Raw genomic sequence first — 26,353 nt, 5'->3', positions numbered from 1 at the left:
GCAGCCATATAGTATAATAACAAACTAATTTCGAATAAAATATCATACATCACTCATAGGGTTACTCCGTTTTTGCACGAAGAAGTGAATGTTCATAAGTACGCCCTAAAAAATTATGTCTTTCGGCCATGGTTTCACATTTTTGTTCCAGAATTAATTTCTCTTAGTTAAAAGTTTTAATTTTCTTTAATAATTCATTTATTTTGTTGAAAAATATTCTAGTTCAGTTGTATATTCAACTGGTTGTTTGAAAATTGAACTAATTTTTAAAAAAATCGAGTTCTTTTTTATTGAAGATTCATTTAATGCAGGAAATTATAATTTGTACATCCGATGGACAATAAATAAATAAAATATAAAGAAAATTCTCCTGGAGTATCACAATTATGACTTCGGATCTTTGGTTAAAAATTAATTGTTTTTGATTAAAAGGTCTACTGTTATGGTGAAGAATTTAATAATTTTGTTGTAAATTATACTATTTTATATTTTTGATAGAGAATTTTTTTGTGGAAAATTTAATTATTTTGTTGAAAATTGTATAATTTTTTTTAAGTAGAATTTTTTGGTTAAAAATTGAACTGTCACGTTAAAAATTGGTCTTTTTTTATAGAAAATTAAAACTTTTCGATAAAAAATGTATCTTTTTTTAGAAAAGTGATACTTTTGTTAAAAATTTATTTTCTTGAACTTCTTGTTTGTAAGTTTAATACCTTTCAAAAAATTATTTGGTTGTTGTGGGAATACTCAACTATTGGGTTGAAAATTATCATTCTTTCTTTTGAAAATTATCATTCTTTCTTTTGAAAATTATTATTTTCGGCATATAACAACTTTTTTGTGACAAATTTTTCTTTTTGACCTAAAAATTCAACAATTTAATGAAAGTGTGTTGCTTTTTTTGATTGAAAAGTCTTTCTTGATTTAAAAATCAACTATTTTTGAAAATTCGTCTTCTTAGGTTGAACATTCCCCTTTGTATTATTTAAATTCCACTGTTTGGTTCAACTTTACAATTTGTTGTTGAATATTCATAACCTTTGCTTGAAGTTGCAACTATTTGGCTGTCAAAAAAATTTTATGGTGGAAAATTATCTTTCTTTAAGATCAAACATTTTGTTGAAAATTCATATTTCTTGGTCTAAAATTAACGTTTTTTTAAACTCTACTTGACTGTTAGCTGACTAATTTTCAACTGTCATGTAAATTAATAAAACCGTTATTCCAACTTCATTTATGCAAAACACTTTAAAAAGAAAACTTTAACTAACAGTGCATTTTGCCGGAAAAATGGGTTTCACAATGCATCGTAAAGTAAATAAGTACGAGTATATCCCACTCATAAAGATTCCTATATTAAATAATAAGAATTGATACATAAAACCCTACTCATTAAAGCTCCTAAACATCTGGAAAGTACATACTTAAACTTTCCTTTGAAAGGAAAAATAATGATTTGAGGCTATTGATATTAATGGGTGTTTCTAATGGGTATTCGACTTCAGGATTATATCATCAACCATAAATAAATAATAAATTCTGTATCTATAAATAAATTCATTAATTTCGAACGCTGAATCCCCTGCTCCTCCTCCTCATCCTTCTCCTGCATCTTCTCCTCCTCCTCCTCCTCCTCCTTCCCCTGATCCTCATCTCCTCCATTTCCTCCGCCTACTCCTTTTTTTCGTCCTTTCCTTGTTCCTCCTTCATCTCCTTGTACACCTCCTCCTCCTCCTGCTCCTAATCTCCTACATCTCATTCGCCCTCTTCTCCTCGTCCTTGTCCCCTCCTGTTTTTAATAACGAAATATAAATTTAGTTTTATACAAACATCAATCGAACAGCATGGAAATACTTTAATTAAATTATTTTGCAATTTTTTTCATATTTGACAACATTAATGTAATTAAAAAATTAACTTAAAGGACATATTAACTTAACAAATTAGGGGCTGTTCATGAACTTTTTCCTCTTTTTGTAAAGAATTTCTTTCAAATTTTCAAGAAAGGTCCTCTTTTCTCCATTTGTTGACTGAATGTAAATATATTGAAAGATTTTGCCGGAAAAATCGCTTTCGTGATGTATCTTAAAGTAAATAACCAAGAGTATATCCCACTCATATAGATTCTTATATCAAATTATAAGAATCGATACATAAAACCGTATTAAATACGGCTCATAAGCATCTGGAAAGTACGAGTACCACTTGAACTTTCCTTTAGAATAAAAAATAATGATTCGAAGCTATAGATATTAATGGGATTTTCTAATGGGTTTTCGACTTTCGCTTGGTTAAAAATTTTTATTTTTATTAAAAATTCATCTATTTTATTCAAAAATATTCTAGTTTGGTTGTAAATTTAACTGGTTGTTTGAAAATTTAACTGATTTAAAAAAAAAATCGATTTCTTTTTTGTTGAAGATTCATTTAATGTATGAAATTATAAATTGTACATCAGATGGACAATAAATAAATTAAATATAAAAAAAATTCTCCTGAAGAATCACAATTATGACTTCGGATCTTGGGTTAAAAATTAATTGTTTTTTTTTTTAATTTAATTTAAATTAATTTTTTTTTAATTTGAAATTTTTAAATTTTAAATTTAAATTTTTTTATTTTAATTTAAATTAATTTTTTAAATTGTTTTGTTAATAGTAAATTCTGTATCTATAAATAAATTCATTAATTTTAAACGCTGAAGGATCTCCTCTTTCTCCTTCCCCTCATTCTCCTACTCCTCACCTCCTCTTCCTCATCTCCTCCTCCAACTTCACCCCCCCCCCCTTCATCTTATCCTCCTACATCTCCTCCTTTTCCGCCTGCTCCTCCCCCTCCTCCTCCTCAATTCCTCCATATCATACGCCTTCTCCTCATTCTACTGCTTCGAAGTTAGAAATATAAATGTAGTTTTATAAAAACATCAATCGATTTGTAAATAATCAGTTAAAACTAGTTGATACTAGTATAAGAATATTTTTAATTAAATTCTTTAGCCACTTTTTTTGTCATTTGAGAACATGAATATAAATTTAAAAAGTTAACTTAAAGGGCAGATTAGCTTAACAGATTAGGGGCTTTCAATGGACTTTTTCATATTTTTGTAAAGAATTTTTTCCGGTTTTTAAAAAGAGTCCCCCTTTTCTCAATTTTTTGCCTAAATGTAAATTGGATTGAAATATAACCCAATAAGAAAATTTAAACGTTTGTTGTTGAAAACTAATTTGTTTGGTTGTAAACTCTAATTTTATATTTCTAGTTTTATATCCATTTCACTAATTGATAAATTCTATTATTTAAATTACAATTTGATTATTTTGTTGGAAAACTAACTCTTTTGTTATGAAGGTATCATTTTTGGTAAAAAATTGAACTAATTTACTTGAAAATAAATTTTTTTCATAAAAAATTTGAATACTCCTTTTTTATTTATAATTTATCATTCTCTGGTAAAAAGTTTATCTGAATCTCATTATCCCAAAATTCGAGAAAGACAAAGAAAACCATCGTTGGTTTTTCACTATGCATAGACTATATGTAACGTTTCCAACTAATTTTTCTAGTTTAAAATTGAACTATTGGGTTAAGAATTCATCTTTTTAGTTGGAAATTAAAATACTTGGTTGAAAATTTTACTATTTTCTCGAAAATTCCTCCTTATTTTTTATTGAAAATTAAATTTTTTAAATAAAAATATATCTTTTCTAATATTGGTTAAAAATTTGTTTATTTTGTATTATATTCATATTTTTCGTAGAAAAAATATCTTCTTGATTCGAAATTTATCCTTTTCAGATAAAAATTTAAGTATTTTGTTGTTGAAATATTAATTATTAAATTTTTCTTAAGATTTAATTTCTTCAAGTTGAAAAATCGACTATCTGGTTTAAAGTTCAACCATGTTGTAAATTTTGTTTCCTTTTATGCTTGAAGATTAATAATTTTAGTTGGGAAAAGGTCGTCAACAGCTTGGTTGAAATTGTTCTTTTATTCATATTTTTGAATTAAAATCAAATTATTTTTGTAAAAAATCAAACAGGTTGGTTAAAAATAAAATCAACCATTAAAGAAATTAAACTATTCTGTTGGAACCTTTTTTTAATTAATTTTTTCATGTGATGTAGCTATTCCATCTTTGGTAGAAAATTTACATTTTCTGGTTAAAAATACATGTATTTTATTGAAAATTTGTCTGTATTAATATAAAATGCATATTTTTAGTCAAAAATGTAACCATTTAATTAAAGATTGAATTATTTTGTGAAAAATTTGTCTTTTTAATTTGAATTCAAGTGATAAAAATTCGTTTTTGTGTTATTTAAAATTTTTTTCTTATCTCTAAATTCAACCATTCCATTTTTAGGTTTATTTCGTTAACAATTCATCTTTTTGATTGAAAGTTAATTTCCTTTTTGAACTTTTTCTTTTCTGGTTTCGAAGTCAACTCATTTTCTAAACAGTTGCTTGACTAACATGCTATTTTATATCAAATTCATCTTGTTTGCTAAAAATTCATCATTTTAATTGACGATTGAAGAACTTTAAAAACAAAAATTTATGGAATTCAATTGGTTGGCGATTCGTTTTTGTCTATTAAAATTTTTTATTTTCAACTACAAATTAAAGTGTTATATTTTTTCATAAAAAATCATTTTTTAAGTGTAAAATTAAACTATTTAATTGAAAATTAATTTATTTTGTCAAAAATTCCTATTTTGATAGAAAATAAATCTTCTTGGTTGAAAATACACCTTCTTGTGTTGAAAATTCAGCCAGTTTATTAAAAATTCGACTTTTGTGTTGACGGTTTAATTATTTGGTTGAAGATTCAGCTATTTTCTTGAGGTAATCTTTTTTGGTGGAAAATTCTACTATCTTGTTGAAAATCAATCCTTTTGAATTGAAAATTCACCCTCTATGTTGGAAAAGTTTTCTTTCTTGTTTTAAAATGCATCCTTTTTTACCGAAAATGAACCTTTTAGAAAAATTATATTTCCGGGTTAAAAATTTAACTATCTTAGCAAAATTCGTCCTTTTTGTATCATTAGCCTCAGAATATAAATAGAAAATTTATCTTTCCAAACGCATCGTTGAAAAGGTCATTAGCATAATGCTCTATTGTCTATTCTGTGTGTGATGTACGAAAAGAGGCGGGAATGTGGATCCTGAGAATAAAAAAAGACCGAGGATCCACTCAGTCAAAATAAATATAAAAAAATAAAGAAAAAAAAATGGTGAGATAGTCAGTTGGAACTGGAGAAGGAAATAGAATAGAGGTATAAGTACTTGAGTGCATGTAAGCTTCAAAGTTAGCGTTCAGATAAAAGCGCGATTCTATAGGTGGCCAGAAACACTTAGCATCGTGTTTTAAAAAAATTCTTCCTCGTAAATGAACAAAGAATCATACTGATCCACACATCCATTTTGAATAAAATTACAGTAGAACCAAACAGTTACGTTCATAAATAAATTTTTTAAATTTGAATCAAAAGAGACGAATTTTAAGCAAAATAGTTTACCTTTTAACCGAATAGTTGAATTTTTAATCCAACAGGTAAAAATTTTGTTACGGGAGTTGAATACTCAAGCAGAAAATTAATGTTTAACGAAGAAAGATTAATTTTCAGCCTAGGAAGAAAACTTCTCTTCTGCAAGAATTAAATTTTCAATTCAAAAGAATAAATTCAAAAAAATTAAATTTTCAAATAAAACATAATAACTATAACAGATTAATTGAATTTCTAACAAAATCGTGAAAGTTTTAATAAAATATTTGAATTTCTAACCAAATAACTAAATTCTTAACTTACAAAAATGATTTTTTTTAACAAGAACATTAATTTGTTTAATAAAAGAAAAGTTTCCAACAATGTACATTAATTTTTAAATGAAAAATAATAAGTCCTTATTCAAAATAGAAAAATAAAATTTTGAATTTAAAAAATTACTTCTCAAAAAAAATTGAACCAGTTGGATGTAACAAAAGAATACGAATTTTCACAAAAAGGTTTAATCCTTAGCTAAACAAATTAATTTTCAATAAACAACATTAATTTTCTACCAAATATTTAAATTTCTAATTTATAAAGAATAATGTTTCACCAAAAATAAAATAGTTAAATATTCAGATGAAAACTTTATTTTTTAACAATTAAACGAAAAACAAGAGCTTTTTAAAAAATGGTAGAATTTTCAATAACAAAAAGAAATCAATCTAAATTAAAAATATTAATCCTCCATCAAAAATGAAATGGTTACATTTGAGTTAAAAAATGTAATTCTAAACAAGAAAAAGACTAATGTTGCAAAAAATAATATCTTTAACTAAATAATTGAATTTTTAACTAACCTTATGAATCATAGAAACAACAAACGAATTTTCATCAAAAGATTTCAAATCTTTACAAAGTTATGGAATTTTCAAACAAACAGATGTTTCTTTTACAAAAAAGATCAACTTTCTACAAAAAGACAGCTTTTTTTAAATACATAAATTTTTCACCAAATAGTTGAAGTTTAAGAAAAAATATAAAACGTTCAATTAAAAAATATTAATTTACAAAAAAATGTAAGAGTTACATTTTTAGCTAAAAAAATTAATTCCGAACGAAAAAAGTCAGTATTTTGAACGAAGCATATGATCTTCTAGCCAAGAGGAATACTTTTATACTAAGAAAATATTAATTTTGAGCAAAATAAATAAACTTTTAACTAACTGTTTGAATATAAAACTAAAAAATAGAAATTTCCGAATAAATAATTAAACTTTGAATTAAAAAAATTAATTTTCAACTAAAAGTGGAATAGTTTAATTCGCAGGGAAACACAAATTTATTGATAAAATTATTTTAAAACTTTCCACCAAAAAGATAACGCTTAAAAAAATTTAATGGAGTAGTTAAAATTTTAACTGAGACTAAATAGTAGAATATTACAGAGAGAGATAAATTTCGAACCTTTTCTTTCACTTTTTAGTTAGGAAAGAAAAATATAATTATTAATTTAAGCAAAAAGTCTATCAGTGACTCCTTCGAAAAAATGTACATTTAATATGATCCACATATAAAAAATTTCAAACATATTTCAAATATCCGATTTATTTTAGGAAAATATTCAATAATACTTCAAAGAAAATTTAGAAAGTTCAGAGAAATCCGCAACTTTTTAGAAATTTCCTATGAAAAGATAGTTATTAATAAACAAGAATATTTGTCAGCTTTCATGAATTATAACCTAACCCTAAAAGAAAAGTGGGTAGAAATTAAAAATATAAAAAAGCGCTTTTTTCTAATATTATTCAAGGATAGTACAATTAAAAATAATAATAATGATAAATAAAGAAATGTAGAAAAAGCTGAAAATTCTTGCATTATTCGAAGACACTAATATTATAAATAATAATAAATCATTTCAACAACTATTTCTATTGAATCCAGTAAATTATTACTTCGATCTAACTGAAAAGTATCAAAAAATCTAAAAAATTAATTTTTCACTAATTGTTTTTTTTTTCTGGACACTACAAATAACACTTATGGAGTTGATGTTTTAAATATAATGATTTATTTGCATTCTATGCCTTATTGTCAAGACAAATGTTCAATTTCAATTTACGGAAAATATATTTTTTAATCTCTAAGTGGTTTTCGGAATCAAGTATAATTTTTTTCAACCAAAAACCCACTATTTTTTGTGTGAATCCAAAAATTTTTAAGGCGATCTGCATGGAAATTAAAAAAAAAATCCAATGCATTCTTGGACCGCCCTAATGGAAATGTTCTCTATTTAATAATAAATCCAAATTTTCATTCAAAATGACAATTTTTATTATGGACCCTAGAACATGAATAAACTGACTGAGTATTATTATTCAGAATTATTATTTAATTTTATTGTTATCGTTAATAATGATAGAGAATAAAAAATCTTAATATATTATTAATAATAATTATAACTTAATCGACAGAATAATTTAAAGAATGCCATTTTCAAAGAAAACAAGAAGTTTACAAATAGGATTTTACAAAGATTCACTGATGGTCGAATAAGGCTCCCAAAGAAAATGACACTGCTTGACCTACATTTTCTTTCCAACGATAATAATGGTTTGTCGAGTTTGAAACCTCCATACATTTTCTTCAGGAAAATTTTTAGGGAAATTTTTTTTAAAATTTAAGCGATTTTTTTGACAATTATATTTCAAAAATCTCTTTAGAAAAATTTAAAGTAATTAAAGTTTGTTTTTAATAAATTAAATAAACTTATAGCCATATCCTTCGATTTTGGATGGTACAAAAAGACTTATTTTTGTCTAAAATGGCTCTCTTAAAATTTTTTTCTTGTCAAAATGTCCCCTGAATGTTGGTAAAATAAAATAGAATTATTTAGGCGTTTTATTTAGGGTTCTTTCTTGTTTTACAATTACTACTCTAGAAATCGTTAATTTCGGTTTAAAAATGTCATTTGATTTTTGGCAGAATTAAACAACCATTAAGGGGTCTTCAAGACCATTTTTACGAAAATTGCTAATTTTATTTTAAGCGGAAAAAAAATCTTTGCAAAAATGGGCTTGAGCGACCTTTAAATATATGTTTTTTTTTAATTCTGTCAAAGATCTAGGTGATTTATTTCACTGGAATTAAAACATTGGGTGTATTCAAAGTAAAATAATATCTTAACGACAATTAAAATAAAATAAGAGATTTTTGGAAAATTGATGTGGAAACCCCCCCAAGGTTTTTTATTGCTGCCAATGGATATATGAAAAAAAAACAGATGTATTCAACAATTAAATAATTTATTTACAACGACTATTGAAATAAAATAAGAAATTTTTGTAAAAATGGCCTTAAAGACCCCTAAATGGTTCTTTTTGTTTATTAAATTCCCCAAAATTGAGGGAAAATTTATTAAATTTAATTTTATTGATTCAATTGACTAACTTTTTGTTTATTTATGAAGAAGACAATTTAAAATGTTTCGTAAAATTTTTGAAATTTTTCAGGTTTTTTTCGAAATTTGGTAATTTTCCAATTTAAAATAAAATATTTGTGATTGCTGGCGCCTAAATTTTACTTTAGCACGTAGAAAAGAAAACTATATTGCCTTACCTAAATATGCATTCTGTCAGATGCCCCGATAAATAATTTATTATTGCATAGAGTATGCGATGCATGTAATAAAAGTTTGAACGGCTTTTGTAGGACCTAAAATTTCCTATTTATATTCCGCTAAAACTTTCTACACTTTTAAAATTGTTTCTAATTTTAATATACATTGTGGTTTGAAAAATTGGATTTTGTTTAATGGATATAAAGTCAGTGTATATTAAATTTAATCTATATTTATATTCTTAAAAAAGCATGGAAACAATTTTGAGGAGGGAATCTTGAAAAACATAAGCTTATAAAAGTTAAATTTTACAACAAAATTGCAAAAGAAGGCCTAAACAGAAGTTTTTTTACCAAACATGGAGTATCTGAATATTCAGTTTAAAACTTAATTTTCAACTAAAAAAGCGAATTCACAAGTAGTTAAAGTAACTAAAAAATAGAATGTTTAACAACATAGCTAAATATATGGCTAATAAAAAATGAATTTAAAAAAAAAACAAGATTAATTTGTTCCCAAAACGATGCATTTTCAAAAAAACAGATGAATTAAAAAAAACCATAAAACAGTTGAATTTTTCATCCGACACCAAATAGTTGCATTTTCTACAAAATATTTAAATTTCCCACAAAATAGTTACATTTTCATCTGGAAAATATACTCTAAACCAAAACTTAAATAGCCACAGCTCCACTTTAAACAATTAACTTTTAAAAAACAAAAAAAATAATAATTTTCCACCACTTAAAGTGAAATAAAAAAGACGATTTTTTAACAAAAGTTAAATTAAAAAAAAATAAGAACGTAGTTAAGTTTTCAACAAAATAGAATTTTTCAACAAATCTAAAATTAATTGAGAAAATCGAGAAAAAGGGGAACTTTCTTGAAACCGCAAATTGGTAACGTAGTATATGAACGGCTCATATTTTTTGTTACTTATTATTTTTTTAACTTTAACACATATTTTTACTTGTTCAAATAGTAATCCCCAGAAATTCAGAGTTTTTACCATTTCCTAAGTAAATTTAATAGAATTATCGAATTCTTTATTGTATTTTAAAATATCTGTTTTTACATTAATTGTATTGTTTTCCGAAAATAAATTAAAGGAAGTTTTAATACTTTTACAAATAACTCAATACAAAAACATTTATTAATAATTTATTGAAAAATAATCCTAAGCCACCAAATATATTTTTTTATTTCCGATTAAAAATTAGTTATCTTAATTTCGATTGGAAATTTTACTATTAAAGTTTGTGTCGGGACTTTAACATTTGTCTTTTGAAAATATAACTATTTTTTTTAAATTTGATCTTTTTATAAATTTTCAACTTGAAGTTGAAATAATTGGAAATAATTAATGATTGGTTAAACATTCTTCTGTTTATTCATTTTTTGTGTGTTTTCAAAGAAAAGTAATCTACTTAATTGACAATTCACCGGCCAGGTTGAAAATTGTAATACTTTGCAAAAAATAATTTAATTGGTTGAAAAATAATCTATTATGGTTAAGCATTCAACTATTTTGTTAACATTTTATTTTTTAAAAGTAAGAATGGATGATTTTGTTTTAAATTTAAATTTTGTGAGTGATAAATTAATTTTTTTAGAAATCCATCTTCGGGCCCAAAAATGCAACTGTTTTCTGACAATTTAAATTTTATAGGGAATCAAATTGTTTTGATTTTTTTTAATATACTTTTTGGTTTAAGTATTAATGATTACATTTTTGGTAGAAAATTCTTTTTTTTTGTTAAAAATGTGATTATTTTCTTACTAATTCGTCTTCTTGGCTTGAAAATTTACCAATTGATTAGCAATTGTTTTTTCTCTTAATTTGAAAAATTTTTCATGGTAGAATGTTTTGTGGGTGATGAGTCAACATTTTTTTAGAAAATTCATCTTGGGGTCTAAAAATGCAACTGTTTCCTGAAAATTTCAATCTTAAGGGGAAATTAAATTCTTTTTGATTTTTGAAATATCCTTTTTCCTTGAGTATTAATTATTACATTTTTAGCATAAAATTCATTTTTTTAATAAAATTTTTAAGAATTTGTTACAAATTCGTATTCCTGATTTAAAAATTCCCTAGTTTATTAGCCATTTCATTTTTCTCTTAATTGCAAAATTTTTCGTGGTTAAAGATGTAATTTTTTTTTTTAAATCGTTGTTTTGTTTGAATAAAAATGTTGTTATTTAAAAGTAAAATCCTTTTTCTTTAAGAATCCAACGTTTTTTGAAGTTAATTATTTTGTTAAATGTCTAACCATTTTGTTGAAATTTATCTTTGTAGATTGAAAATCAAACTATCTTGTTGGAAATTCGTTATTTCTGTTATAAATTCCAACCGTTTGATTGCAAAGGCAACTGCTTCTTTGATAGTTAATTTTGTAGCTCTTAAAATTTCAACAACTGGGTTAAAAGTTGTACTTGTTTACAAAAAATTAATTTCATCAATTGAAAATTATTCTATTTTTGTTTCGAGTTTTTACCCTTTCTTATCAACATTTAATCGAAATACCAAATACTCCATCAATGATCAAATAAGTAGTCTGAACTTCTTGAAGTTTTTTGTTTAATTTTTTAAATTGTAACTATTGTTGCCAACATCCTTAGATTTGTGAATTACTGAATAAATGAAAATTTATTTATAATTTACTAAACATTATTCTTGAAACAACAAATTTCTGATCTATTTTTTTATTTTTCGTACACTAGATACAAAATACGAACTTAAAATCTTTCATACTTTAAATTGAAGTTACCTTTAAATAGTTATTGGGAAATAATATAATTAAGTTAATTAATTTGTATAATGATCAGTTTAAAAGTATTATTAGAATACGATAGAAATACTTCCTAGAAGTTTCCTATTAAAAATTTCCCTTATTCGGAAGCTTATAAAAAAGGTTTCAAAACATTTACTTTTTCTAATGATTTTTAGAAAAATATTTCTTTACCATCCTTCTCGTGCAAATTTGTTACACAATTTTACTTTTTAAGTTCATGCTTTTCAAAAGTTTCGCCTCAATTAAAAGAATTCCATTTAAGATCAAAATCGAAATAAAATGAAATAAAATTCAAATCTGAAGATAAAAGTTCAAAAGTGATAAATTAGACAAATTCAAAATGAAATTTCTACTCCATACGAAATAACAATGGTTTTAAGATAAAATATGTAAATAATGCACATATTTTATATACGGAATCTTTCTCAGAATATATTTTTATAGGTAACGAGGGTGATATTTTTTATAACTCGATTTCTGTACAACCTTATGACAGACTTATTTTGAATAAGTGTCCGATTAAAATTTCAATAAAATTATTTACAAATTTGAAAAATATGTACATCCCATTTGCTAACCTTATTTGTTATTAAGCACCATGATGATATTTTAAATATAACAAACATCATGCGTTATATAAAATAAATAAATTTTAGAAAAATGAGAATATGTGAATGATAAAAATTGAGGAAAATAGATCATAGTGCCCCGATCTAAAATTTATTTTTGGTGCTCAATCAATCTATTCATATTATTAAATTTTGCAAATGGGAAAAGAAAAATCAAGAAATATTTTATACATTTTTTTATGCTGCGAATACTTCAAACATTTGATATACAAAAATGTAAATAAAAATATTTCTTTCATGAAATTGAGGTTAACATTATTTGATGAGAATTTTCATTATGTAGCAATACATTCCTTTGTATTACATTTTATATAAAAAAATGTATAATGAATTTTTATATATTTTTTTTGTTTTTCAATCATTCTTTTATTTTAGGAACAAAAATATGTTCAATTTTTTTTAGTGTCATTCTTTTTCTTCCCGAAAAATAAGGTGGCCAAGTAGGATGTAAATCTCTTTTAAATTTATAAATAATGTTATTTCAATATCAACCGGGTATTTATCAAAAATTGGTCTGACATCAGGTTTTGTATGAACTTGGTTATAAAAAATGACACCGTCGATAACTATAAAAAAGATGTTCCAAAGAAGACGCCGCATTAGAAATTATATTCTGAATTTGCCTAATTTATCACTTTTGTAACTATTTAATTATAATGTTTATATTTACACACAGGGAGTAGCTTTTTTTGCAATTTTTAATTCCTAATATTTGTTTAAATATTTATATTTTTTATTGATGGAAATGGAAAATAAAAACTGCTATTAATGTAGAATCCGTTAAGATGACAGGGAGGTTTATTTATTTAACACACAAAAGTTTAGGATCAATTTAATATTTTTTGGTTTAAAATTGTTTCTTGATTCTTGTTATGAAAATAATTGGTAGGCTTATCTTGATTTTCTCCTTTTTCTACGTCTTTTTTCGTTTCTTACTAATTTGTCTTTAATGAACCAAAAAGGATGTATTTTGGAAATATAATTTTTGAATTCTGAATCTTTTTACCATTCACCACTAGAAATTAAAAACATAATTGCAGCAGTCATTATGGATTCCAATTTATAAAACATGATATTTTTTTTCTAGTTGGATATAAATTAAATTGAGAATAGGAATTTTCCCTGCAATTTTATTCACATTGGGCAAATACTGAAAGAGGATATTAATTCAGAACATTAAAAATGAAATGCAAATGGAACGCAAATCTGTTAAGCATTACTGAGGAAAATGGACATTCTGAAAGCTGAGAAATGCGTATCAGGTTACCTGAATCTACCACAAAGAAATTTTTTTAATTTAATAAACTTATTTTAAAATTCTTTCTTCGTAAATTGATCTCAAATACACACATTAGAAAATTCGTCTATTTCACCTTGGAAATTAATTTTTTATAAATTAAGAAGTCTAGTACTATATTTTTAATATAGTGCTAATATAGTAATAATATAGTAATAATATAGTTAGGGGTTAAAAGTTCAAAAATTTGTTTGTAAATTTGTATGAATTTTTTTTATAAATTTGTCTTTTATGAAAGAAAATTAATGTCCTTGAATCAAAATTCACCTACATGGAAGAAAGTAGAACTATGTTCAAAATTTAATTTATTATTTAAATTTTTAGCTGCCTGTTGTACATTTTTTTACTGTTTCATTGAAAATTCTTCTTTTTTTGTTGCAACTCACTTTTTCAATCTAAACATTTAAATATTTTGTTTCTAGTTGAAAATTGATCATTTTTAGTGTCAAATTCAACTAGTTGGTTCAGAAATTCAACGTTTGTTTTGGTTTAAAGTTCATCTTTCTGGATTGAAAATTAACTTGTTTCAAACTTCAACTGTTTTTTTTTCACCTTTTTTGTTTTGAACAATTTCAGGATGTTGTTGAAACTTTCATTGTTTTGATTAGAAAGCCTTATTCTGGTTGAAAACTTAATTATTTTGTTGCAAACCAATTTATTTTTGGACGGAAACATCAACTATTACAATTTTTTGTAAAAATTCATTGTCTTTTTTTTTAATTCAGCTTTTTAGGTGGAAAATTCAGCTACCTTCTAAACAATTTGTCTTTCTGTTTTTGATAACAGAACTACTTGGTCCAAAGTTCATCTTTATATGTTAAAAAGGCTACTATTTGTTGAAAATTTAATTATTTTCTTATAATGTCAACTATTTTGTTAATAATTTTGTTCAGAATTTAACTGTTTTGTTAAACAGTCATCGTTTTATATGTAAAATTAAACTACATATTAATTTTAGAAAACCTACTTTTTTGTTGAAGTTAAAGCTTTCTTATTTAAATATTTAACCTTGATGTTAATAAGTTATCTTTATAGGTTGAAATTTAAATTATTTGGATAAATATATATTTCTGGGCTTAAAATTTTAATTAATTTTTAAAAAATAAATTTGTTTTTTGGTTTAAATATCAGCTATTTCAAATGTCAGTGAAAATTCATCATGTTCGATAATTCCACCATTTAGTTGAAAAAATAATAATTTACTAAATTAAATCATTCAACTGTCTTCTGATATATTGGCCTTTTGAATTTGATAATTTAATTATTCAGTTAAACATGCTCCTATTTTTGGTTATTAATTAATTTTCACTAATATTATAAATTTAACTTTTATTTATTTTTTTTGGAAAATTATACTATTTTGTTAAAAATTCGTCTTTCTTGTTCGAACATTCGGTTATTTGGTCGAAGATTCGTATTTCAAGGTTGCAAATTAAATTATTTAGTTGAAAACTTGCCCTTTTTTTGTTGAAAATTTAATAATTTGGTTCTCAATTCAACGGTTTAGTCTAAAATAAATTCTTTTATTTGTTGAGAATGTAATATATTCTCCTATTTTTTTCAAAAACAACCCTTTTTGTTGTATTTTGAAAAGATTTTTGGCTGTAAATTATTTTTAAATATTATGTTTTTTCGTTTTATTTTGCGCAGTTTATCAAATGCGATAAAAGAAAAAAATTTGGTTCACTTTGTGTGATGATCAGGAAGCGGATTAGGGCCAATGTGAAGTAGGCTAAAGAGCGTAGCTCGGTTCTCACTTACGCAAAACAGCCGGGCAGAGATGGGGACGCGTACGTATGTACTTTCTTGGCACACGAGAAGGTGTTCGCATAAGAAAATCCGTTGCAGTGCACTAGAGACGTTTCACGGACGTGCCGTCCGAGCACGAATCCATAGAGCCAACCAATAGCATATAACCTGCCGCGGTGCTTTCACCTGAGCAGTCACGCAAGCAAATAAGTCCCTATTTTATACCAGCTCGTACGTCCTTGACCAAGTACCGCCACGGACCGCAGCAGCACGTCAGGCTGCACGCGATTGGTTGGCTTTATGGGTTCGTTCACGGCCGGCACGTCCGTCAGAGGTATCTAGCACAATGCTACGGATTTTCTCGTGTAACCACCTTCAAAGGACACGCTACCCGACACTCGTAAATTCGCGTAAATACGCAACCAACTCCACACGTGTGATGTTTTATTCAATTAAGATCACAGTGGCCATTTATGGCCAAAAGTCCAACGACTAAATTTGGACAACAAACATAAAACGTTTCTATTGTAATTTAAAAAAAGATAAAAATTGCCCTAAACGAGAAAAAAAAAGAAATTCTTTTTTTGGACAAAAATAAAAAAAAGGAAAGAAAAATGAAAATGCAACTAACTGAATCCCCTTCCTTCTCTTTTTTGTAATTTTTGTAATCCTATGAGTTCAAAATAGATAAATAATTTAAGCGCCTTTTTCTTCTAATGACTTTCAGAATGGAGACATTATGAAAATGTTCGAAATAATGTTTACGTTTCCTGTAGGTAAAATTTTCGCTATTCATGCTTTTCCATTACCTGCACATTCTTGCATTCCGCGTTATTCGCGAATAATGTATTTCATGAAAAGAGTCTCACCAAATGAAAATTGAATAATGTAAATGTGAAATGAGTAGAAATGCTGGAGAATTTCACTTGTGATAACTGAAAAATTAAAATTCTCTGCATTTTAATGTAACAGATAGAACTCTGGTTTAAAGGCTCAATCTATGTACATCAACAGAAGTGTTACCGAAAACTAGAGGAAGCAAAATATCCATCCAGTTACATTCGCAGAGGTAGCAAATTGGCACTGACGTCGGTTTTATCCTCGGCTTTGAGGAAAATATTAAAATGCTGAAAGGCAACGATACAAAATTCGTTTTTCTCCTGCTTTCTAACAAATTTCCCTGCTTCATGTTTTTACTTTTTAAAATTATTTTTTTGAAAAGTCGGCGGCTATATTTTTGCTTCAGAATTTATCTTAATTTATCAAAAATGTTATTATTCGTTTGACACCTTAATTACAGTGAAACTTTTCAATAGCCCTCCCTTCTATAGCCCTTCCGAGAATTGGCGCCGCGCCGCAAGTAGCTGTAATAGATGCTGCGCGGGGTGCGCGGGATCTGAGGCTGTTACTCAGGCGAGCAGTCAGCTGTGAACAAACCAAAGCGGAGCGGGTTATATTCAGTTTGTTGCCACCCCTTGTTAGCCATGAAATCGGTGCTATACAAGAGTTTAACTGTATTTGGCATAAAATAACATTCTTTTTTTTAAGTTAAAGGTTTTGATTGAAAGTTCATTTTTCTTTAGGATTTATCATTACAGTTTAAAACTCATTTCTTTGGTTGAAAATTAAAATGTTTTGTTAAAAATTTGTCTTCATGGCCTGAAAATTCTACAATTTGGTTAAAATTTGTGTTTACTGATTAATATGTTTTAATTGACAATTCTACTATTTGGTTAAGAGTTAACAATTCTTCTAAAAAAGTACTTTTTTATGATTAAAAATTAATTTTTTTTTAAGGAAAGTTTTTCTGTTTTGCCTAAAAATTTCACAATTTGGTTGACATCTTTTTCATACAAATATTCTTTTGTTTAAAATTCCACTATTTGGTTGAATTATTTTTAAAATCTTTTTTCATAGTTGAAAATTAATTTTTTATATCAAAAATTTTTCCTGCGGGCCTCAAAATTTCACAATTTCGATGACATTTTTTTTCCTTTCAATTTTTTTTTCTTTGAAATTCTACTATTTAACCAAGACTTAACTATTTTCTTGAAAAATCGCTTTTTGTGGCTGAAAATTAATTTTTTCAAATGAAAATTGGTCTTTTCCATAATGAGTTAAAAATTTATAGTATTAAGTTGAAAATTTAATAATGTTACCAAGAAGTTATTCTGTTTAGTTAAAAAATAATTTTTTTCGGATTCATCGCTTTAATTAGATATACATTAAAATATTATTTGAAAAATTCGTTCTTTTTTGGTTCAAACCTATTTTTGAAGTGGGAATTTTACTATTTCTTTTTTGTTTAAAAATTAATCAATTTTAGTTAAAAATGTATTAGAAAATGTACTTTTTGATAGAAAGTGTAACCGTTTTCTTGATAATTCGCCTTTATAGTTGTTATTTAACATAAAAATATGTTTGGATTGAAAAATTAATTTTTTTGTTCCGAATTTAATTATTGCGTTAAAGATTTAACAGTTTTGTTCGAGATTTGTCTTTTTGAATAGAAAATTTTTTTTTTGTATTGAAAATGCAACTACTTCGTTCAAAATTCATATTCGTCTGTTATAAATTTAACTATTTTATTGAAAATTCGTCTCTTTCGATAGAATGTTTAACTATTTTGTCACACATGCAATTTTTTGGCTATTAGTCCATTTTTTGATTGAAAGATAACTATTTGGTTGCAAATTAATCTTTGCATATTAAATATTTAACTATGTGTTTATACACTTAAATTTTGTTGTGACTAAAAATTCATATTTTTTGGATTAAAATGTATCTTTCTTCGTATAAAAGTTCTTGGTAGAAAATTCCATCATCTTCTAAAATATAAATCTCTTTGGCTCATAGGTAGAGGAGGAGAAGAGAAGGGAAATTATATGAGGTGAAATAGGGGAAGTAAGGAGAAATGAGATAAGAACAAGTAGGGGAAGTAAGTAAATGTAAGTCGAGGGGATGAAGGAGAAGTGAGGAAAATGAAGTTAGGAAAAGTAGGATAAGGGTGGGAAAATTAGTGAAAATAAGAGGTAATAAGGGAATGAAAAGTAGTTAATCTAAGGCAAAATTCGGGAGAATATTCAGGTGAAGTAGAAGAAATGTAGGGAGAGATAATGAGGGAAAATAAATAAATGGCTGGCAGATCAAGGGAGGGGAAATGAGAGGAAAACAAGTAGGCAACCACGGTAAAATTAGCGAAAATAAGGGTAAAGGTAGTTGGGGAGGTGAGGTACTTTGCTTAATTTTATTTGTTTTAAAATTAATCTCTCTTGCCTAAACGTTAAATTTAAATATGAAATAAGTAGAAATGTTTGAGAAAGGCACTTGTGATATCTGAAAAATTAAAATTCCGTGAATTCGAATGCAACATTTAGAAGCTAGTTTTAAAGGCTCAATCTATGTACATTAACAGACGAGTTACAGAAAACGAGAGGAAGGGAAATGTTCATCCAGTCACATCCGCAAAGGTAGCTAATTGGCACTGACGTTTGCTTTATCCTCGGCTTTGAAAAAAAATTAAAATACTAGATGGCAACGATACAAACTATTGCCCTGGCAGAACGTGGATAAAATATTGATACAAAGCCGAGCGTTGTGCCCATTCAGTGCTCTCTCTGCAGGTTTACAGTATATACTAGGGATGTTAACAAAAAAGGAAGCACGAATATCAACTCTCTTTTTCGATTTATTTTTTAATGTTGGGTTGAAAAGGAACCATGTCAAAGGAGAAATTAACAATAATGGTCTACAAGTGCTTAAGGTGATGCTTCTGTTTTTTTTAAATTGGTTATTATTATGTAAGCTTTAGATCATATAGGGGGCCATGTACATGATAAGTCACAAGTTTTTCCTTTGTTTAAATAAAAACGAGAATAAATTTTCCTGAAAGCCAGAAGGGATACAATGACAGAAACAAAGGAAAAACGTGCAACGTATTATGTGCACGCCACCAGACTGTAAGAGGAAAATGATAATGTTCAATGGACAAATCATTACATTTTTGGGATCAATTTATAATTAATGAAGCTGTTCATTGGAACTGAATTATTAATTGGAAACTTATGTTTTTTAAATAAATAGATTTGCTATTGTACATACAATGTTTCTTGAAGTTTGCTTTTCAGCTGATAAGTTTTTCATTTCTTTATGGCTTAAAATACTCCGAATAAAAAGCATTTTTATTACAAGCATTCACGATGGAATAATCTTCCATCCAAACATTAAAAATAGTTTGGTTTCATTTTTAAGTTTTTGAAAAATGTTTCGTTAAAAATAACTATATTTAATAGTTAGAACGAATAATTAAGGCAAATTCTTGATTAAATAAATAATTTCAACCAGGAATGTCTCAAATTACCTGAGTAAACATTTTAAAAGGAGGTGTCTACGCATATCGGAAAAATCTGACCATTTATACCGAAATTTTGGTATAAATAGTCCCTTTTCAAGCTTTTTTTGAACAAAAAATCCAGCTGTGTCTACTGAAATTTCCGTACCCTTAGCCACGGATATAAATAAAACAATTTTAAATTTAAAACTTTGGATAATGGAAAAAAACGTAATGCGAAGCGTACAATATTAAATTTTCTATTCTTAAGATTACTAATTGACATAATTTCACTATTAAGTATTTGAAACTGAATAATAGTAAATTTTACAACTTAAAAGTAAACTATTTTCTAATTCACAGCGTTTGAAATTGAGAATATTTGAATTTTAATTGCTAAAGGATTGCCAAATAATAAATTTATATCCCATAAACTTTAAAGTTCACAAATTAACAAAAATATCGATTTTTTCCTGCAAAATGCTCTGAAATCCATGAAATTTTGCAAAGCCCTTAAAATTATATTTTTTTGCGTTGAGTAGTTGATTATTTTTTCAATACTTTATTTTTCTTGGTTGACAAAAATTTGAAAATACATCTTTTTGGGCTTAAAAGTCAACTGTTTCCTAAAAAAAATCGGACTGTTTAGTTCCAAAACTCAAATCTTCCGTCAAATGAAACTGCAGGACCGGCCCCTTATAAGAAGGTAATTCGCTTATTTCCTCTAATGAACACAATTAAATAAAAAATTTTAAACAAAAAATATTTATTTTAAAAAGCTGTATCTTTTTTATTTGATTCCATTTTGCTTTATGATCGGCCGTTTTTGAGACAAATATTTGTACTAGATATTATTCGATTTAATTCTCCTTCTATGTGGTTCATTTTAAAAACCAAAAGAAATAAAAAAAAGGGAATTTGACATTTAAAATATTCCTATTAAACACCCGTAATATTGTATATACTCTTGCCTTATTTGCATGTTCTGCTGGTTCGCTATAGGCGAGAGATGTTGGTACCTAAACGAATATTGTGAGCTACCTGCTGGCGCTGAGCATCCCTGTCCTCCTCACTCCTTTCAATGGCTTTTTTTCCTTTTTCTACTGTTCTCGTTGAAAATGCAGTCTGCAAAGGATAGGCTTGTTTTCCCAATGGAAAAATTAACCCTGTTTTTTTGTCGAACGAAAGACTATAAAATCATAACGGCAACAATACCTGCATTTGCATTATCACTTTATCCAATAGTTAAAAATAAATATAAAAAATAATAGTGAGGTTAAACAGTAGTGGGGTGGTTAAAAAAACCTTTTATACAGTTAGGGTGCTCTTCCATATTTTTTTTCTGAATGGTGTAAAGGATTACTGCATCTTGAGACTACAATAATCTTAACAGATAATGAACAGTATGGAAAATATTAGCTGCTGTTATTGGATGTCGTCCGGCTAAAAAATTGATTAAAAGGTGTTATTTTTGTCGGTGTGTGTACAAAGAAATTTTACATCTTTTTATTCTTTTTCTCATCTAGTCGACATTCATTAATACCGGCTAATCACACAAGACGGTTGGAAGAAGATAAAACTATTGAAGAAGTCAACTATACAGTTAAACTGATGCATCAGAAAATTTAACATCTTGTGATTGTATGGAAAATACCCAAAATAGCATTTTTGTCATCAAATTTATTGTGAAGGTTGTATTTTTTTCGAAATTTGCACAGTTTTCATCTTTTGAATTTTTTTCTTAAGTCAATGTTGTTATTGAATGTAGTTGAAAGAGCAACAACTCGTTCAGCAATATCATTAATGCATTTTAATAATATTTGTGACTCTCTTGCCTCCTAAAATGATTCGAGAGGTTCTAATTTTTAGCATCTTCTTATATAAATAAAGTGTTTTATTTTAGAATGTGAAAGAAAAAACAAGATGCAGAAAAAATCAAGAAAACAAGTTACTTTTCAGTGTTGTTGTTTTTCTCTTCATACTCAATTGATCCAACATGTATCTGTTCTTCCGATTATTCTTTCAAACGAAAGTTTTCTCTAAAGTCCATGTTTTGACAGTTATCCATTGCTTAAAGAGCACTCAATGTATATAGTTTGTTTATGTTAAATTTAGCAATAACAACATGTAAAATATTTGATGTTTTGGTTTGTTGAATGCTATATTTTCAATTTTTTTTTTAAATAATTTTGTATAACATCCCTATCACGAGACTTCAAAGGTTAAGTTTCCGCATTTTCTGAATCTACTTGAAACCGGTTTGTCATATTTTATTTGCTTGCTTCTGAAAACTATTTTTGGTGATCCACTGCTATTTGAAAAATTATTTCCTTCTCTTCTTCGATAATTGCTATAGATTTAGTGAAAGTAGTTGCAAAAACAACATCTCGTTTAGCACTATTATTGATGTATTTTAATGATTTTATTGTCCATCTTGCTTCCTTAAAAGATTTTTTCCTTTTCCATTTTTCAGTTGCTATTCTAAAACACTTCTCATGAGGCTACAGAGCTATATAAGAGTTTTTTGGTTGCATCCGGAAACCGTTGTTGACGACCCACTATGATTTGAAGAATTCATTGCTTCTCGTATTCGATTTTTGTTATGTCTTTGCTAAAACTAATTGCAATAGTTACATCTCGTTCAGCGCTGTAATGAATGCATTTTAATTATTTTATTTTCCCTCTTGCTTCCGTAAAAGATTTGAGGGTTTCCCATTTTTGAACATCTTCTTTAAAAAATGAAGTGTCCATTTTTAGACTGTAAATTCAAAAATAAGATGCGGAACAAATAAATGAAACAAGTCACTTCTGAGTGAGGTTTTGTTCCCTTCATACTGAATGTATCCAATTTCTTTCTGATCCGCAGAATATTCTATCAAACTAAAATGCTTCGTTTCATTGAAAACTAATTTGAAAAAAAAACAATCTTAAAATGTAGTAATTTTCTGTTAATCTACAACTTGCAAGAAATTTATTAAACTAATTTCAGTATTATTTTTAATTCAAATTTTTTAAATTACATATATGCTGCTTGAAATAAGGTAAGCATTTTTAATGCTATTTTTGTAGTTTATTTCAAAGCCAATTTTTACAAAGCGAAAAACAAAGGTATTGATTAATGGACACTAAATTAATTATACAATTTCTGGATCCTAATTCCCTACTTTTCAACAAAATTCCAATTTTTGGTAAATGAAGGTATACACTTGCTACTGAATGTATTTGATTTCTTTTGAATACTCTTAAATTTTCTTTATCTTTTTTATATTATTTAAAATTTTTTTGAAGTCTTTAGAATTTTCGTGAACTTCTATCCGTTTATTTACCTTCTAGTTTTGAATAAATTATTTAAACTTACCATGTGTCACTTTTTTCTCAACCCCTTTGGTTTGTCATCTAAAAATATAGGATTCGATTTCAAGAGATATGTGGAATCTTTTTAAATTTGTATAAATTGGTTAAATGATGAATTATTTGAAAATTGCTTGTTGCTGGTTATTTTCATTAGAAAAACATTACAGGGTCAAGATAAAGTAAATAAAAATCCCAGCAAACTTAGGAAAAAAAGTTTCGGACTCTTATGGTTATAGGCCTTTTGTTGAAAAAAATTTCATTAGACTTCATTCCCTATGAAGGAAAACCAAAATTCGTAGAGGTTAACCCCTCTAAAATATTAAAAGTGTTGACCGCTTTATTTGGTTAATGAATTTAGAAATGCTGAAACTAAAATATATTTAAAACAAAAGGGATTTTTCATTGAGTAATAAATTTTCAATACAATTGTCTGGATGATATAAAAAATGGCGGGTTTCCTTTAGCAATTAATTTTTAATCAAATTTTCAGGGTGAAGTAAAAAAAAGGACTTTATCTTTTTACACAGGATTTCCACTAAAATTGGCTGGATGCAGTCACACCAAAAAAACCCTTTTAGTACAAAATAGTGGCAAATTTTTTAATAAATTTTGAAGATAAATTCGAAACAATATGGTTTTCTGGCACCAAATTTTTGCTAAAATTATTTGCATAGCGAAAAAAACTGAAAGGCTTTTCCTTTAATAATAATTTTCTAATAGAATTCTATGGGTGATGTTACAATCAAAGGGGTTTTTCTATAGTAATGCCACTTGAATATAATTATAATTTAAACGAATTTAAATTCTTATTTAAAAGTATTCGTGTCCATAAATATGATAATACTACCCTCAAAATAATGTTTGAATCGTAAACATTTTTTTCACACAGGGCCAAACAATTATTTGATTGATTAAAACAAATATTTCTTTGATTCGAAAAAATGTATTTGATACAAACCTGCCTTTGCTAGATGGATACGAATTTCAACTGAATTAAAACAGTTCTATCTTTAATATAGGGTCAAACAAATGTTGGATTGTTTAAAATAAACATATTTCTGAGTGGATTAGGACTGGCTAAAAAAAAACATTTTGAATTTTATTTATAACTAGAAAAAAGTTTTTGCACATATCAAAATGAGTCTTCATGATTTTTCACAAATTTTTAAAACGATATATTCAGTTATGAGAAACTTTTTGAAGTTTAAAACTTTGAAAAATGTGATTTTTTGACATATTTTAATTTTGTGTCACAATTTCTTTATTGAATTAGTTTTGACACTACGAATATATTTATTTTGATGTAAGAAGCGATATAAAAAAAATTTAGTTTAAAAAAATCTAATGATGAATAAAGTTACGTAGGACATGATTTTATATTTCAATTGATGTTTCGAAGATAATCAAAAATGATACATTATCATAATTTAAAAAAATATTTTTTTAAAGGATTTTTAGGACATAAAAATATGTATAAGTTTAAAAGGATAAGTCAAAATATATATAATTGATTTTGGCGTATCATTAAGTAAAATAATATGTTTCCGACTTGAAAAAAAGTTCGTGTTGTAAGCTATTGCTTTGTTATTTTGAACTAGAGGCGGGGGGGGGGGGGGGGGGGGGGGGGGGGGGTTAATTTGGTGAAAAAAGTCATGTTTTTTGAGAACTTTTTTGGCGATACAGATAGAGTGAATTTTTGCAGTCTATTTCCATATAATAATCCAACATTTGATCAATATTTTCCTACATTTTCATTGCAAAATATTGAAAATTGAGTTAGTGACAGTGAATCTCCGGAGGCACCACGAAAAAAAAGTTATTTTGTGATGTACATCATGGCTTGCAACAGAATAATCTGAAACAAAAAAATCAAAATGCATTTGTTAAAGAAGATGTTTCTCGAGGCAATCCTGGGAGGATTTTTTTGTTGATAATTATTAATTTTACAATAACAAATTATCCGATTGTTTTTAGCAAAAATCGGTCTTTTGGCTTCCAAGTGCCACGGAAAATTGAAAAAAAATCCTCTTAGTGTTACCTCGAAAAACATCTCCTTTGACAAATGCATTTTCGTTTTCTTTGTTTTAGATGATTCTGTTGCGAGTCATGATATACACCGCAAAACAACATTTTTCGAGACGCTTCAGGAGATTTACTGTTACTCGATGAATTTTAAATATTTTTCAATAAAAATTTAGGAAAATAGTGTATAAGCGTTGCATTATAATATTGAAATTAAATTAATAAACTCACGCTATCTGTATCGCCAAGAAATTCTTAAAAACATGCGTTTTTCATCGAATAAACCTTACCCCCCCCCCCCCTTTAATTTTCAGATGATTCAAATTTTATTAAAGTTTTAAAACTCTTTGTTTACTTTTGTAAAACCTAGAAATTTTTATTCTTAACTCATACGTATTTTTAGGTCTTAAAAATCCTTTGAAAAGGACAATAACAAAAATTCATGATTATTTACGATTTCTGATTCTCTTGGAAACTTCTATTCTGAAATAAAAATTATTTTCTACGTAATTAAATTTATCACCTGAATATTTTTTACAATAAAATGTTTTGAAAATCTTTTGTTACATCAAAATTAATGAATTCATACCATGAAACCTAATCCCACGAATAAATGTCGAACAAACATTTAAATATATATCGAAAAAATCACTATTTTCAAATTTTAAAATTTCGAAAAGTTTCTGCTAACTGAAGATATCGATTTAAAAATCTGAAATAATCATGGGGAATTATTTTTAAATATAGAAAAAATTTTTTGCAAATAATAGTCCAAATATAACAAATTTGTTTGCGGTTTTCACAGTAAAAAAAAAACTGTATAAAACATCGAAATTACTCGCGAAACAAATATTTTTGAAGTTGAGAAAATATTATTTTACTTAATTATACGCCAAAATCGCATTTATAGTTATTTTAATTTTTTTAAACATGTCATTCTGGGCCCTAAAAAGCCATTAAAAAGAATATTTTAAAAAAATTTCATGATTTTGTACCATTTTTGATTACCTCTTAAAATCGTTGTGTACGTCAAAATAAATGATTTCATACCATAAAAATTTATTCTATG

The 26,353-nt window shown here is 26.5% G+C and overlaps 1 protein-coding gene across 2 annotated transcripts in view; it reads right to left on the bottom strand.

Annotated features, from left to right (window-relative positions):
- Positions 1–1,721: 1,721 nt before the first annotated feature.
- Positions 1,722–26,353, bottom strand: part of LOC117177833 — a 355,079-nt gene continuing 330,447 nt past the window's right edge. The window contains exon 2 of one of the 2 annotated variants that reach the window (XM_033368798.1): positions 1,722–1,789. The gene's annotated coding sequence lies outside the window, so the exon portion shown is untranslated. The remainder of the gene's footprint in view (positions 1,790–26,353) is intronic. The other variant, XR_004467766.1, reaches the window with a different exon arrangement.

Source organism: Belonocnema kinseyi, chromosome 8 (assembly GCF_010883055.1).
Source record: "Belonocnema kinseyi isolate 2016_QV_RU_SX_M_011 chromosome 8, B_treatae_v1, whole genome shotgun sequence".
Taxonomy (NCBI): domain Eukaryota; kingdom Metazoa; phylum Arthropoda; class Insecta; order Hymenoptera; family Cynipidae; genus Belonocnema; species Belonocnema kinseyi.
This window is presented reverse-complemented; position numbering and strand designations above follow the sequence as displayed.